We start from the raw sequence: 15905 nt of genomic DNA, 5'->3' as shown, positions 1-15905 counted from the left end.
CATCACTGATTCACCACCTCTGATTCCCTAACCCTATTTCCCCATATCTAATTCCCCGCCTCTGTTTGCCCGCCTCTGATTCCCCGCCTCTGTTCCCCCTTATCTGATTCCCCCCCTCTGAATCCCCAACTCTGATTCCATGCCTCAGATTCCCCAGCTCTGATTCCCCGCCTTTGATTCCCCCCGTCTGATTCCCAGCCTCTGAATCCCCGTGTCTGATTTCCTGCCTCTGATTCCCCACCTCTGATTCCCCATCTCTGATTCACCGCCTCTGATTCCCCACCTCTGATTCCCCCTCTCTGATTCCGCACATCCAATTCCCTGCCTCTGATTCCCCAACTCTGATTCCCCACCTCTGATTCCCCAGCTCTGATTCCCCGCCTCAGATTCCCCGCGTCTGATTCCCTGCCTCTGATTCCCCGCCTCTGATTCCCTGCCTCTGATTCCCCATATCTGATTCCCCGCCTCTGATTCCCCAACTCTGATTCCCCGCTTCTGATTCCCCAGCTCTGAATCCCCGCCTCTGATTCCCCGCGTCTGATTCCCTGCCTCTGATTCCCCGCCTCTGATTCCCCATCTGTGATTCACAACCTCTGATGCCCCACCTCTGATTCCCCATATCTGATTCCCTGCCTCTGTTTCCCCGCCTCTGATTCCCCACCTCTGTTTCCCCATGTCTGATTCCCCGCCTCTGATTCCCCAACTCTTATACCCCGCCTCTGATTCCCCAGCTCTGATTCCCCGCCTCTGATTCCCCGCATCTGATTCCCTGCCTCTGATTCCCCGCCTCTGATTCCAGGCCTCTGATTCCCAGCATCTGATTCCGGCCTCTGATTCCCGGCCTCTGATTCCCTGCTTCTGATTCTGATTCCCTGCCTCTGATTCCCCATCTCTGATTCCGCACATCTGATTCCCTGCCTCTGATTCCCCACCTCTGATTCCCCATATCTGATTCCCCGCCTCTGTTTCCCCGCCTCTGATTCCCCGCCTCTGTTTCCCAATATCTAAGTCCCCACCTCTGATTCCCCAAATCTGATTCCCCACCTCTGATTCCCCAGCTCTGATTCCCCGCCTCTGATTCCCCGCATCTGATACCCTGCATCTGATTCCAAGCCTCTGAATCCCTGCCTCTGATTCCCAACCTCTGATTCCCCACCTCTGATTCCCCATATCTGATTCCCCGCCTCTGTTTCCCCGCCTCGGATTCCCCGCCTCTGTTTCCCCATATCTGATTCCCGGCCTCTGATTCCCCGCCTCTGATTCCCCATATCTGATTCCCTGCCTCTGATTCCCCAACTCTGATTCCCCGCCTCTGATTCCCCAGCTCTGAATCCCCGCCTCTGATTCCCCGCGTCTGATTCCCTGCCTCTGATTCCCCGCCTTGATTCCCCATCTCTGATTCACAACCTCTGATTCCCCACCTCTGATTCCCTATATTTGATTCCCCGCCTCTGTTTCCCCGCCTCTGATTCCCCGCCTCTGATTCCCCATATCTGATTCCCCGCCTCTGATTGCCCACCTCTGATTCCCAGCCTCTGATTCGCCAGCTCTGATTCCCCGCCTCTGATTCCCCGCATCTGATTCCCTGCCTCTGATTCCCCGCCTCTGATTCCCCATCTCTGATTCACCGCCTTTGATTCGCAACCTCTGATTCCCCATATCTGATTCCCCACCTCTGTTTCCCCGCCTCTGATTCCCCGCCTCTGATTCTCCATATCTCATTCCCCGCCTCTGAATCCCCATCTCTGATTCCCGGACTCTGATTCCCCTCCTCTGATTCCCGGCCTCTTATTCCCAGCATCTGATTCCCGGCCTCTGATTCCCGGCCTCTGATTCCCCGCTTCTGATTCCCTGCCTCTGATTCCCCATCTCTGATTCCGCACATCTGATTCCCTGCCTCTGAATCCCCTCCTCTGATTCCCCATATCTGATTCCCCGCCTCTCTTTCCCCGCCTCTGATTCCCCGCCTCTGTTTCCCTATATCTAATTCCCCACCTCTGATGCCCCAACTCTGATTCCCCGCCTCTGATTCCCCAGCTCTGATTCCCCGCCTCTGATTCCCTGCATCCGATTCCCCATATCTGATTCCCCGCCTCTGTTTCCCCGACTCTGATTCCCCGCCTCTGTTTCCCCATATCTGATTCCCGCCTCTGATTCCCAACTATGATTCCCCGCCTCTGATTCCCCAGCTCTGATTCCCTGCCTCTGATTCCCCGCGTTCTATTCCCTGCCTCTGATTCCCCGCCTGTGATTCCCCATCACTGATTCACCACCTCTGATTCCCGACCTCTGATTCCCCATATCTAATTCCCTGCCTCTGTTTGCCCGCCTCTGATTCCCCGCCTCTGTTTCCCCATATCTGATTCCCCGCCTCTGAATCCCCAACTCTGATTCCCTGCCTCAGATTCCCCAGCTCTGATTCCCCGCCTTTGATTCCCCCCGTCTGATTCCCAGCCTCTGAATCCCCGTGTCTGATTTCCTGCCTCTGATTCCCCGCCTCTGATTCCCCATCTCTGATTCACCGCCTCTGATTCCCCACCTCTGATTCCCCATCTCTGATTCCTCACATCCACTTCCCTGCCTCTGATTCCCCAACTCTGATTCCCCACCTCTGATTCCCCAGCTCTGATTCCCCGCCTCAGATTCCCCGCGTCTGATTCCCTGCCTCTGATTCCCCGCCTCTGATTCCCTGCCTCTGATTCCCCATATCTGATTCCCCGCCTCTGATTCCCCAACTCTGATTCCCCGCTTCTGACTCCCCAGCTCTGAATCCCCGCCTCTGATTCCCCGCGTCTGATTCCCTGCCTCTGATTCCCCGCCTCTGATTCCCCATCTGTGATTCACAACCTCTGATGCCCCACCTCTGATTCCCCATATCTGATTCCCCGCCTCTGTTTCCCCGCCTCTCATTCCCCGCCTCTGATTCCCCATATCTGATTCCCCGCCTCTGATTGCCCACCTCTGATTCCCCGCGTCTGATACCCTGCCTCTGATTCCCCGCCTCTGATTCCCCATCTCTGATTCACCACCTCTGATTCCCGGCCTCTGATTCCCCATCTCTGATTCCGCACATCCGATTCCCTGCCTATGATTCCCCACCTCTGATTCCCCGCCTCTGATTCCCCATATCTGATTCCCTGCCTCTGTTTCCCCGCCTCTGATTCCCTACCTCTGTTTCCCCATATCTGATTCCCCGCCTCTGATTCCCCAACTCTAATACCCCGCCTCTGATTCCCCAGCTCTGATACCCCGCCTCTGATTCCCCGCATCTGATTCCCTGCCTCTGATTCCCCGCCTCTGATTCCAGGCCTCTGATTCCCATCATCTGATTCCGGCCTCTGATTCCCGGCCTCTGATTCCCTGCTTCTGATTCTGATTCCCTGCCTCTGATTCCCCATCTCTGATTCCGCACATCTGATTCCCTGCCTCTGATTCCCCACCTCTGATTCCCCATATCTGATTCCCCGCCTCTGTTTCCCCGCCTCTGATTCCCCGCCTCTGTTTCCCAATATCTAAGTCCCCACCTCTGATTCCCCAAATCTGATTCCCCACCTCTGATTCCCCAGCTCTGATTCCCCGCCTCTGATTCCCCGCATCTGATTCCCTGCATCTGATTCCAAGCCTCTGATTCCCTGCCTCTGATTCCCAGCCTCTGATTCCCCACCTCTGATTCCCCATATCTGATTCCCCGCCTCTGTTTCCCCGCCTCGGATTCCCCGCCTCAGTTTCCCCATATCTGATTCCCGGCCTCTGATTCCCCGCCTCTGATTCCCCGCCTCTGATTCCCTGCCTCTGATTCCCCATCTCCGATTCCCTGCCTCTGATTCCCAACCTCTGATTCCCCACCTCTGATTCCCCATATCTGATTCCCCGCCTCTGTTTCCCCGCCTCTGATTCCCCGCCTCTGATTCCCAACTCTGATTCCCCGCCTCTGATTCCCCAGCTCTGATTCCCCGTGTTTGATTCCCTGCCTCTGATTCCCTGCCCTGATTCCCCATCTCTGTTTCACCGCCTTTGATTCGCCACCTCTGATTCCACATATCTGATTCCCCGCCTCTGTTTCCCCTACTCTGATTCCCTTCCTCTGATTCCCAACCTCTGATTCCACACCTCTGATTCCCCATATCTGATTCCCCGCCTCTATTTCCCCATATGTGAATCCCCGCCTCTGATTCCCCAACTCTGATTCCCCGCCTCTGATTCCCCAGCTCTGATTCCCCGACTCTGATTCCCGGCGTCCGTTTCCCTGCCTCTGATTCCCCGCCTCTGATTCCCCATCTCTGATTCCCCGCCTCTGATTCCCCGTGTCTGATTCCCTGCCTCTGATTCCCCGCCTCTGATTCCCCGCCTCTGATTCCCTGACACTGAATCCCTGCCACTGATTCCCCACCTCTGATTCCCCATATCTGATTCCCCGCCTCTGTTTCCCCGCCTCTGATTCCCCGCCTCTGATTCCCCATATCTGATTCCCTGCCTCTGATTCCCCAACTCTGATTCCCCGCCTCTGATTCCCCAGCTCTGAATCCCCGCCTCTGATTCCCCGTGTCTGATTCCCTGCCTCTGATTCCCCGCCTTGATTCCCCATCTCTGATTCACAACCTCTGATTCCCCACCTCTGATTCCCTATATTTGATTCCCCGCCTCTGTTTCCCCGCCTCTGATTCCCCGCCTCTGATTCCCCATATCTGATTCCCCGCCTCTGATTGCCCACCTCTGATTCCCCGCCTCTGATTCGCCAGCTCTGATTCCCCGCCTCTGATTCCCCGCATCTGATTCCCTGCCTCTGATTCCCCGCCTCTGATTCCCCATCTCTGATTCACCGCCTTTGATTCGCCACCTCTCATTCCCCATATCTGATTCCCCACCTCTGTTTCCCGGCCTCTGATTCCCCGCCTCTGATTCTCCATATCTCATTCCCCGCCTCTGAATCCCCATCTCGGATTCCCGGACTCTGATTCCCCACCTCTGATTCCCGGCCTCTTATTCCCAGCATCTGATTCCCGGCCTCTGATTCCCGGCCTCTGATTCCCCGCTTCTGATTCTGATTCCCTGCCTCTGATTCCCCATCTCTGATTCAGCACATCTGAATCCCTGCCTCTGATTCCCCACCTCTGATTCCTCATATCTGATTCCCCGCCTCTGTTTCCCCGCCTCTGATTCCCCGCCTCTGTTTCCCTATATCTAATTCTCCACCTCTGATGCCCCAACTCTGACTCCCCGCCTCTGATTCCCCAGCTCTGATTCCCCGCCTCTGATTCCCAGCCTCTGTTTCCCCGCCTCTGATTCCCCGCCTCTGTTTCCCCATATCTGATTCCCCGCCTCTGATTCCCAACTATGATTCCCCGCCTCTGATTCCCCAGCTCTGATTCCCTGCGTCTGATTCCCTGCGTTCTATTCCCTGCCTCTGATTCCCCGCCTGTGATTCCCCATCACTGATTCACCACCTCTGATTCCCCACCTCTGATTCCCCATATCTAATTCCCCGCCTCTGTTTGCCCGCCTCTGATTCCCCGCCTCTGTTTCCCCATATCTGATTCCCCGTCTCTGAATCCCCAACTCTGATTCCCTGCCTCTGATTCCGCAGCTCTGATTCCCCGCCTTTGATTCCCCCCGTCTGATTCCCAGCCTCTGAATCCCCGTGTCTGATTTCCTGCCTCTGATTCCCCGCCTCTGATTCCCCATCTCTGATTCCTCTGATTCCCCACATCTGATTCCCCATTTCTGATTCCGCACATCCGATTCCCTGCCTCTGATTCCCCAACTCTGATTCCCCACCACTGGTTCCCCAGCTCTGATTCCCCGCCTCAGATTCCCCGCGTCTGATTCCCTGCCTCTGATTCCCCGCCTCTGATTCCCCATCTCTGATTCCCCACCTCTGATTCCCCGTGTCTGATTCCCTGCCTCTGATTCCCCGCCTCTGAATCCCAGCCTCTGATACCCCATATCTGATTCCCCGCCTCTGATTCCCTGCCTCTGATTCCCCAGCTCTGATTCCCCGCCTTTGATTCCCCCCGTCTGATTCCCAGCCTCTGAATCCCCGTGTCTGATTTCCTGCCTCTGATTCCCCGCCTCTGATTCCCCATCTCTGATTCACCGCCTCTGATTCCCCATCTCTGATTCCCCACCTCTGATTCCCTATATCTGATTCCCTGCCTCTTTTTCCCCGCCTCTGATTCCCCACCTCTGTTTCCCCATATCTGATTCCCCGCCTCTGATTCCCCAACTCTAATACCCCGCCTCTGATTCCCCAGCTCTGATTCCCCGCCTCTGATTCCCCGCATCTGATTCCCTGCCTCTGATTCCCCGCCTCTGATTCCAGGCCTCTGATTCCCAGCATCTGATTCCGGCCTCTGATTCCCGGCCTCTGATTCCCTGCTTCTGATTCTGATTCCCTGCCTCTGATTCCCCATCTCTGATTCCGCACATCTGATTCCTTGCCTCTGATTCCCCACCTCTGATTCCCCATATCTGATTCCCCGCCTGGGTTTCCCCGCCTCTGATTCCCCGCCTCTGTTTCCCAATATCTAAGTCCCCGCCTCTGATTCCCCAAATCTGATTCCCCACCTCTGATTCCCCAGCTCTGATTCCCCGCCTCTGATTCCCCGCATCTGATTCCCTGCATCTGATTCCAAGCCTCTGATTCCCTGCCTCTGATTCCCAACCTCTGATTCCCCACCTCTGATTCCCCATATCTGATTCCCCGCCTCTGTTTCCCCGCCTCGGATTTCCCGCCTCTGTTTCCCCATATCTGATTCCCGGCCTCTGATTCCCCGCCTCTGATTCCCTGCCTCTGATTCCCCATCTCCGATTCCGCACATCTGATTCCCTTCCTCTGATTCCCCGCCTCTGATTCCCCGCCTCTGATTCCCTGCCTCTGATTCCCAACCTCGGATTCCCCACCTCTGATTCCCCAGCTCTGATTCCCCGCCTCTGATTCCCCGCATCTGATTCCCTGCATCTGATTCCAAGCCTCTGATTCCCTGCCTCTGATTCCCAGCCTCTGATTCCCCGCCTCTGATTCCCCAACTCTAATACCCCGCCTCTGATTCCCCAGCTCTGATACCCCGCCTCTGATTCCCCGCATCTGATTCCCTGCCTCTGATTCCCCGCCTCTGATTCCAGGCCTCTGATTCCCATCATCTGATTCCGGCCTCTGATTCCCGGCCTCTGATTCCCTGCTTCTGATTCTGATTCCCTGCCTCTGATTCCCCGCCTCTGATTCCCTGCCTCTGATTCCCCATCTCCGATTCCCTGCCTCTGATTCCCAACCTCTGATTCCCCACCTCTGATTCCCCATATCTGATTCCCCGCCTCTGTTTCCCCGCCTCTGATTCCCCGCCTCTGATTCCCAACTCTGATTCCCCGCCTCTGATTCCCCAGCTCTGATTCCCCGTGTTTGATTCCCTGCCTCTGATTCCCTGCCCTGATTCCCCATCTCTGTTTCACCGCCTTTGATTCGCCACCTCTGATTCCACATATCTGATTCCCCGCCTCTGTTTCCCCGACTCTGATTCCCTTCCTCTGATTCCCAACCTCTGATTCCACACCTCTGATTCCCCATATCTGATTCCCCGCCTCTATTTCCCCATATCTGAATCCCCGCCTCTGATTCCCCAACTCTGATTCCCCGCCTCTGATTCCCCAGCTCTGATTCCCCGACTCTGATTCCCGGCGTCCGATTCCCTGCCTCTGATTCCCCGCCTCTGATTCCCCATCTCTGATTCCCCGCCTCTGATTCCCCGTGTCTGATTCCCGGCCTCTGATTCCCCGCCTCTGATTCCCCGCCTCTGATTCCCTGCCTCTGATTCCCCATCTCCGATTCCGCACATCTGATTCCCTTCCTCTGATTCCCCGCCTCTGATTCCCAGCCTCTGATTCCCTGCCTCTGATTCCCAACCTCGGATTCCCCACCTCTGATTCCCCATATCTGATTCCCCGCCTCTATTTCCCCGCCTCTGATTCCCCGCCTCTGATTCCCAACTCTGATTCCCCGCCTCTGATTCCCCAGCTCTGATTCCCCGTGTTTGATTCCCTGCCTCTGATTCCCTGCCCTGATTCCCCATCTCTGTTTCACCGCCTTTGATTCGCCACCTCTGATTCCCCATATCTGATTCCCCGACTCTGATTCCCTGCCTCTGATTCCCAACCTCGGATTCCCCACCTCTGATTCCCCATATCTGATTCCCCGCCTCTGATTCCCCGCCTCTGATTCCCCGCCTCTGATTCCCCGCCTCTGATTCCCCGCCTCTGAATACCCGCCTCTGATTCCCTGCCTCTGATAACCAGCCTCTGATTCCCTGCCTCTGATTCCCTGCCTCTGAGTCCCCACCTCTGATTCCCCGCGTCCGATTCCGCACCCATGTTTCACCGCCTCTGTTGCTCTGCTTCTGATTTCCCGGCTCAGAATCACCAGCTCTGATTCCGCACCTCTGATTCCACGCCTCTCTTTTTGTGTCTCTGATTTCCGCCTCTGATTCCACGCCTCTGATTACTCGCCTCTGATACCCTGCCTCTCTTTCCCTGCCTCTATTTCCGTGCCGCTTTCTCTGCATCTCGTGTCCCACATCTCATTTCCCCCTTCTGATAACCCGCATCAGACACCCTGCCACAGATTCCCTGCCTCAGATTCCCTGCCTCAGATTCCCTGCATCAGATTCCCTTCATCTGATTCCCTGCCTCTGATTCCCCGTGGCTGATTCCCTGCCTCTGATTCCCTGCCTCTGATTCCCTGCCCTGATTCCCCATCTCTGTTTCACCGCCTTTGATTCGCCACCTCTGATTCCCCATATCTGATTCCCCGACTCTGATTCCCTGCCTCTGATTCCCAACCTCGGATTCCCCACCTCTGATTCCCCATATCTGATTCCCCGCCTCTGATTCCCCGCCTCTGATTCCCCGCCTCTGATTCCCCGCCTCTGATTCCCCGCCTCTGAATACCCGCCTCTGATTCCCTGCCTCTGATAACCAGCCTCTGATTCCCTGCCTCTGATTCCCTGCCTCTGAGTCCCCACCTCTGATTCCCCGCGTCCGATTCCGCACCCATGTTTCACCGCCTCTGTTGCTCTGCTTCTGATTTCCCGGCTCAGAATCACCAGCTCTGATTCCGCACCTCTGATTCCACGCCTCTCTTTTTGTGTCTCTGATTTCCGCCTCTGATTCCACGCCTCTGATTACTCGCCTCTGATACCCTGCCTCTCTTTCCCTGCCTCTATTTCCGTGCCGCTTTCTCTGCATCTCGTGTCCCACATCTCATTTCCCCCTTCTGATAACCCGCATCAGACACCCTGCCACAGATTCCCTGCCTCAGATTCCCTGCCTCAGATTCCCTGCATCAGATTCACTTCATCTGATTCCCTCCCTCTGATTCCCCGTGGCTGATTCCCTGCCTCTGATTCCCCGCCTCTGATTCCCCAGCTCTGATTCCCCGACTCTGATTCCCGGAGTCCGATTCCCTGCCTCTGATTCCCCGCCTCTGATTCCCCATCTCTGATTCCCCGCCTCCGATTCCCCGTGTCTGATTCCCTGCCTCTGATTCCCCGCCTCTGATTCCCCGCCTCTGATTCCCTGCCACTGATTCCCTGCCCCTGATTCCCCAATTCTGATTCCCCATATCTGATTCCCCGCCTCTGTTTCCCCGCCTCTGATTCCCCGCCTCTGATTCCCCATATCTGATTCCCTGCCTCTGATTCCCCAACTCTGATTCACCGCCTCTGATTCCCCAGCTCTGAATCCCCGCCTCTGATTCCCCGCGTCTGATTCCCTGCCTCTGATTCCCCGCCTTGATTCACCATCTCTGATTCACAACCTCTGATTCCCCACCTCTGATTCCCTATATTTGATTCCCCGCCTCTGTTTCCCCGCCTCTGATTCGCAACCTCTAATTCCCCACCTCTGATTCCCCATATCTGATTCCCCGCCTCTGTTACCCTGCCTCTGATTCCCGGCCTCTGTTTCCCCATATCTGATTCCCCTCCTCTGATTCCCCAACTCTGATTCCCCGCCTCTGATTCCCCAGCTCTGATTCCCCGCCTTTTATTCCCGGCCTCTGATTCCCTGCCACTGATTCCCCGCCCCTGATTCCCCACCTCTGATTCCCCATATCTGATTCCCCGCCTCTGTTTCCCCAGCTCTGATTCCCCACCTCTGATTCCCCAGCTCTGATTCCCTGCCACTGATTCCCCGCCCCTGATTCCCCACCTCTGATTTCCCATATCTGATTCCCCGCCTCTGTTTCCCCAGCTCTGATTCCCTGCCTCTGATTCCCTGCCCTGATTCCCCATCTCTGTTTCACCGCCTTTGATTCGCCACCTCAGATTCCCCATATCTGATTCCCCGCCTCTGTTTCCCCGCCTCTGATTCCCTGCCTCTGATTCCCAACTTCTGATTCCACACCTCTGATTCCCCATATCTGATTCCCCGCCTCTATTTCCCCATATCTGATTCCCCGCCTCTGATTCCCCAACTCTGATTCCCCACCTCTGATTCCCCAGCTATGATTCCCCGCCTCTGATTCCCGGCGTCCGATTCCCTGCCTCTGATTCCCCGCCTCTGATTCCCCATCTCTGATTCTCCATATCTGATTCCCCGCCTCTGAATCCCCATCTCTGATTCCCGGACTCTGATTCCCCTCCTCTGATTCCCGGCCTCTTATTCCCAGCATCTGATTCCCGGCCTCTGATTCCCGGCCTCTGATTCCCCGCTTCTGATTCTGATTCCCTGCCTCTGATTCCCCATCTCTGATTCCGCACATCTGATTCCCCACCTCTGATTCCCCAGCTCTGATTCCCCGCCTCTGATTCCCCGCATCTGATACCCTGCATCTGATTCCAAGCCTCTGATTCCCTGCCTCTGATTCCCAACCTCTGATTCCCCACCTCTGATTCCCCATATCTGATTCCCCGCCTCTGTTTCCCCGCCTCGGATTCCCCGCCTCTGTTTCCCCATATCTGATTCCCGGCCTCTGATTCCCCGCCTCTGATTCCCCATATCTGATTCCCTGCCTCTGATTCCCCAACTCTGATTCCCCGCCTCTGATTCCCCAGCTCTGAATCCCCGCCTCTGATTCCCCGCGTCTGATTCCCTGCCTCTGATTCCCCGCCTTGATTCCCCATCTCTGATTCACAACCTCTGATTCCCCACCTCTGATTCCCTATATTTGATTCCCCGCCTCTGTTTCCCCGCCTCTGATTCCCCGCCTCTGATTCCCCATATCTGATTCCCCGCCTCTGATTGCCCACCTCTGATTCCCAGCCTCTGATTCGCCAGCTCTGATTCCCCGCCTCTGATTCCCCGCATCTGATTCCCTGCCTCTGATTCCCCGCCTCTGATTCCCCATCTCTGATTCACCGCCTTTGATTCGCCACCTCTGATTCCCCATATCTGATTCCCCACCTCTGTTTCCCCGCCTCTGATTCCCCGCCTCTGATTCTCCATATCTCATTCCCCGCCTCTGAATCCCCATCTCTGATTCCCGGACTCTGATTCCCCTCCTCTGATTCCCGGCCTCTTATTCCCAGCATCTGATTCCAGGCCTCTGATTCCCGGCCTCTGATTCCCCGCTTCTGATTCCCTGCCTCTGATTCCCCATCTCTGATTCCGCACATCTGATTCCCTGCCTCTGATTCCCCTCCTCTGATTCCCCATATCTGATTCCCCGCCTCTGTTTCCCCGCCTCTGATTCACCGCCTCTGTTTCCCTATATCTAATTCCCCACCTCTGATGCCCCTACTCTGATTCCCCGCCTCTGATTCCCCAGCTCTGATTCCCCGCCTCTGATTCCCTGCATCCGATTCCCCATATCTGATTCCCCGCCTCTGTTTCCCCGCCTCTGATTCCCCGCCTCTGTTTCCCCATATCTGATTCCCGCCTCTGATTCCCAACTATGATTCCCCGCCTCTGATTCCCCAGCTCTGATTCCCTGCCTCTGATTCCCCGCGTTCTATTCCCTGCCTCTGATTCCCCGCCTGTGATTCCCCATCACTGATTCACCACCTCTGATTCCCTACCTCTGATTCCCCATATCTAATTCCCCGCCTCTGTTTGCCCGCCTCTGATTCCCCGCCTCTGTTTCCCCATATCTGATTCCCCGCCTCTGAATCCCCAACTCTGATTCCCTGCCTCAGATTCCCCAGCTCTGATTCCCCGCCTTTGATTTCCCCCGTCTGATTCCCAGCCTCTGAATCCCTGTGTCTGATTTCCTGCCTCTGATTCCCCGCCTCTGATTCCCCATCTCTGATTCACCGCCTCTGATTCCCCACCTCTGATTCCCCATCTCTGATTCCGCACATCCAATTCCCTGCCTCTGATTCCCCAACTCTGATTCCCCACCTCTGATTCCCCAGCTCTGATTCCCCGCCTCAGATTCCCAGCGTCTGATTCCCTGCCTCTGATTCCCCGCCTCTGATTCCCTGCCTCTGATTCCCCATATCTGATTCCCCGCCTCTGATTCCCCAACTCTGATTCCCCACTTCTGATTCCCCAGCTCTGAATCCCCGCCTCTGATTCCCCGCGTCTGATTCCCTGACTCTGATTCCCCGCCTCTGATTCCCCATCTGTGATTCACAACCTCTGATGCCCCACCTCTGATTCCCCATATCTGATTCCCCGCCTCTGTTTCCCCGCCTCTGATTCCCCGCCTCTGATTCCCCATATCTGATTCCCCGCCTCTGATTGCCCACCTCTGATTCCCCGCGTCTGATACCCTGCCTCTGATTCCCCGCCTCTGATTCCCTGCTTCTGATTCCCAACCTCTGATTCCCCACCTCTGATTCCCCATATCTGATTTCCCGCCTCTGTTTCCCCGCCTCTGATTCCCCGCCTCTGATTCCCCAACTCTGAATCCCCGCCTCTGATTCCCCAGCTCTGATTCCCCGCCTCTGATTCCCCGCATCTGATTCCCTGCCTCTGATTCCCCGCCTCTGATTCCAGGCCTCTGATTCCCAGCATCTGATTCCGGCCTCTGATTCCCGGCCTCTGATTCCCTGCTTCTGATTCTGATTCCCTGCCTCTGATTCCCCATCTCTGATTCCGCACGTCTGATTCCTTGCCTCTGATTCCCCACCTCTGATTCCCCATATCTGATTCCCCGCCTGGGTTTCCCCGCCTCTGATTCCCCGCCTCTGTTTCCCAATATCTAAGTCCCCGCCTCTGATTCCCCAAATCTGATTCCCCACCTCTGATTCCCCAGCTCTGATTCCCCGCCTCTGATTCCCCGCATCTGATTCCCTGCATCTGATTCCAAGCCTCTGATTCCCTGCCTCTGATTCCCAACCTCTGATTCCCCACCTCTGATTCCCCATATTTGATTCCCCGCCTCTGTTTCCCCGCCTCGGATTCCTCGCCTCTGTTTCCCCATATCTGATTCTCGGCCTCTGATTCCCCGCCTCTGATTCCCCGCCTCTGATTCCCTGCCTCTGATTCCCCATCTCCGATTCCGCACATCTGATTCCCTTCCTCTGATTCCCCGCCTCTGATTTTCCGCCTCTGATTCCCTGCCTCTGATTCCCAACCTCGGATTCCCCACCTCTGATTCCCCATATCTGATTCCCCGCCTCTGTTTCCCCGCCTCTGATTCCCCGCCTCTGATTCCCAACTCTGATTCCCCGCCTCTGATTCCCCAGCTCTGATTCCCCGTGTTTGATTCCCTGCCTCTGATTCCCTGCCTCTGATTCCCTGCCTCTGATTCCCCAGCTCTGATTCCCAATATCTGATTCCCCGCCTCAGTTTCCCGGACTCTGATTCCCTGCCTCTGATAACCAACCTCTGATTCCACACCTCTGATTCCCCATATCTGATTCCCCGCCTCTATTTCCCCATATCTGATTCCCCGCCTCTGATTCCCCAACTCTGATTCCCTGCCTCTGATTCCCCAGCTCTGATTCCCCGACTCTGATTCCCGGCATCCGATTCCCTGCCTCTGATTCCCCGCCTCTGATTCCCCATCTCTGATTCCCCGCCTCTGATTCCCCGTGTCTGATTCCCTGCCTTTGATTCCCCGCCTCTGATTCCCCGCCTCTGATTCCCTGCCACTGATTCCCTGCCCCTGATTCCCCACCTCTGATTCCCCACATCTGATTCCCCGCCTCTGTTTCCGCGCCTCTGATTCCCCGCCTCTGATTCCCCATATCTGATTCCCTGCCTCTGATTCCCCAACTCTGATTCCCCGCCTCTGATTCCCCAGCTCTGAATCCCCGCCTCTGATTCCCCGCGTCTGATTCCCTGCCTCTGATTCCCCGCCTTGATTCCCCATCTCTGATTCACAACCTCTGATTCCCCACCTCTGATTCCCTATATTTGATTCCCCGCCTCTGTTTCCCCGCCTCTGATTCCCCGCCTCTGATTCCCCATTTCTGATTCCCCGCCTCTGATTGCCCACCTCTGATTCCCAGCCTCTGATTCGCCAGCTCTGATTCCCCACCTCTGATTCCCCGCATCTGATTCCCTGCCTCTGATTCCCCGCCTCTGATTCCCCATCTCTGATTCACCGCCTTTGATTCGCCACCTCTGATTCCCCATATCTGATTCCCCACCTCTGATTCCCGGCCTCTTATTCCCAGCATCTGATTCCCGGCCTCTGATTCCCGGCCTCTCATTCCCCGCTTCTGATTCTGATTCCCTGCCTCTTATTCCCCATCTCTGATTCCGCACATCTCATTCCCTGCCTCTGATTCCCCCACTCTGATTCCCCATATCTGATTCCCCGCCTCTGTTTCCCCGCCTCTGATTCCCCGCCTCTGTTTCCCTATATCTAATTCCCCACCTCTGATGCCCCAACTCTGATTCACCGCCTCTGATTCCCCAGCTCTGATTCCCCGCCTCTGATTCCCAGCATCCGATTCCCCATATCTGATTCCCCGCCTCTGTTTCACCGCCTCTGATTCCCCGCCTCTGTTTCCCCATATCTGATTCCCGCCTCTGATTCCCAACTATGAATCCCCTCCTCTGATTCCCCAGCTCTGATTCCCTGCCTCTGATTCCCTGCGTTCTATTCCCTGCCTCTGATTCCCCGCCTGTGATTCCCCATCACTGATTCACCACCTCTGATTCCCTACCCCTATTTCCCCATATCTAATTCCCCGCCTCTGTTTGCCCGCCTCTGATTCCCCGCCTCTGTTTCCCCATATCTGATTCCCCCCCTCTGAATCCCCAACTCTGATTCCCTGCCTCAGATTCCCCAGCTCTGATTCCCCGCCTTTGATTCCCCCCGTCTGATTCCCAGCCTCTGAATCCCCGTGTCTGATTTCCTGCCTCTGATTCCCCACCTCTGATTCCCCATCTCTGATTCACCGCCTCTGATTCCCCACATCTGATTCCCCCTCTCTGATTCCGCACATCCAATTCCCTGCCTCTGATTCCCCAACTCTGATTCCCCACCTCTGATTCCCCAGCTCTGATTCCCCGCCTCAGATTCCCCGCGTCTGATTCCCTGCCTCTGATTCCCCGCCTCTGATTCCCTGCCTCTGATTCCCCATATCTGATTCCCCGCCTCTGATTCCCCAACTCTGATTCCCCGCTTCTGATTCCCCAGCTCTGAATCCCCGCCTCTGATTCCCCGCGTCTGATTCTCTGCCTCTGATTCCCCGCCTCTGATTCCCCATCTGTGATTCACAACCTCTGATGCCCCACCTCTGATTCCCCATATCTGATTCCCTGCCTCTGTTTCCCCGCCTCTGATTCCCCACCTCTGTTTCCCCATATCTGATTCCCCGCCTCTGATTCCCCAACTCTTATACCCCGCCTCTGATTCCCCAGCTCTGATTCCCCGCCTCTGATTCCCCGCATCTGATTCCATGCCTCTGATTCCCCGCCTCTGATTCCAGGCCTCTGATTCCCAGCATCTGATTCCGGCCTCTGATTCCCGGCCTCTGATTCCCTGCTTCTGATTCTGATTCCCTGCCTCTGATTCC

The sequence above is a fragment of the Narcine bancroftii genome, chromosome 8 (genome assembly GCF_036971445.1).
Source record: "Narcine bancroftii isolate sNarBan1 chromosome 8, sNarBan1.hap1, whole genome shotgun sequence".
In the NCBI taxonomy this organism is placed as follows: Eukaryota; Metazoa; Chordata; class Chondrichthyes; order Torpediniformes; family Narcinidae; genus Narcine; species Narcine bancroftii.
The sequence above is the reverse complement of the archived record's forward strand: the minus strand, read 5'-3'. Positions refer to the sequence as shown.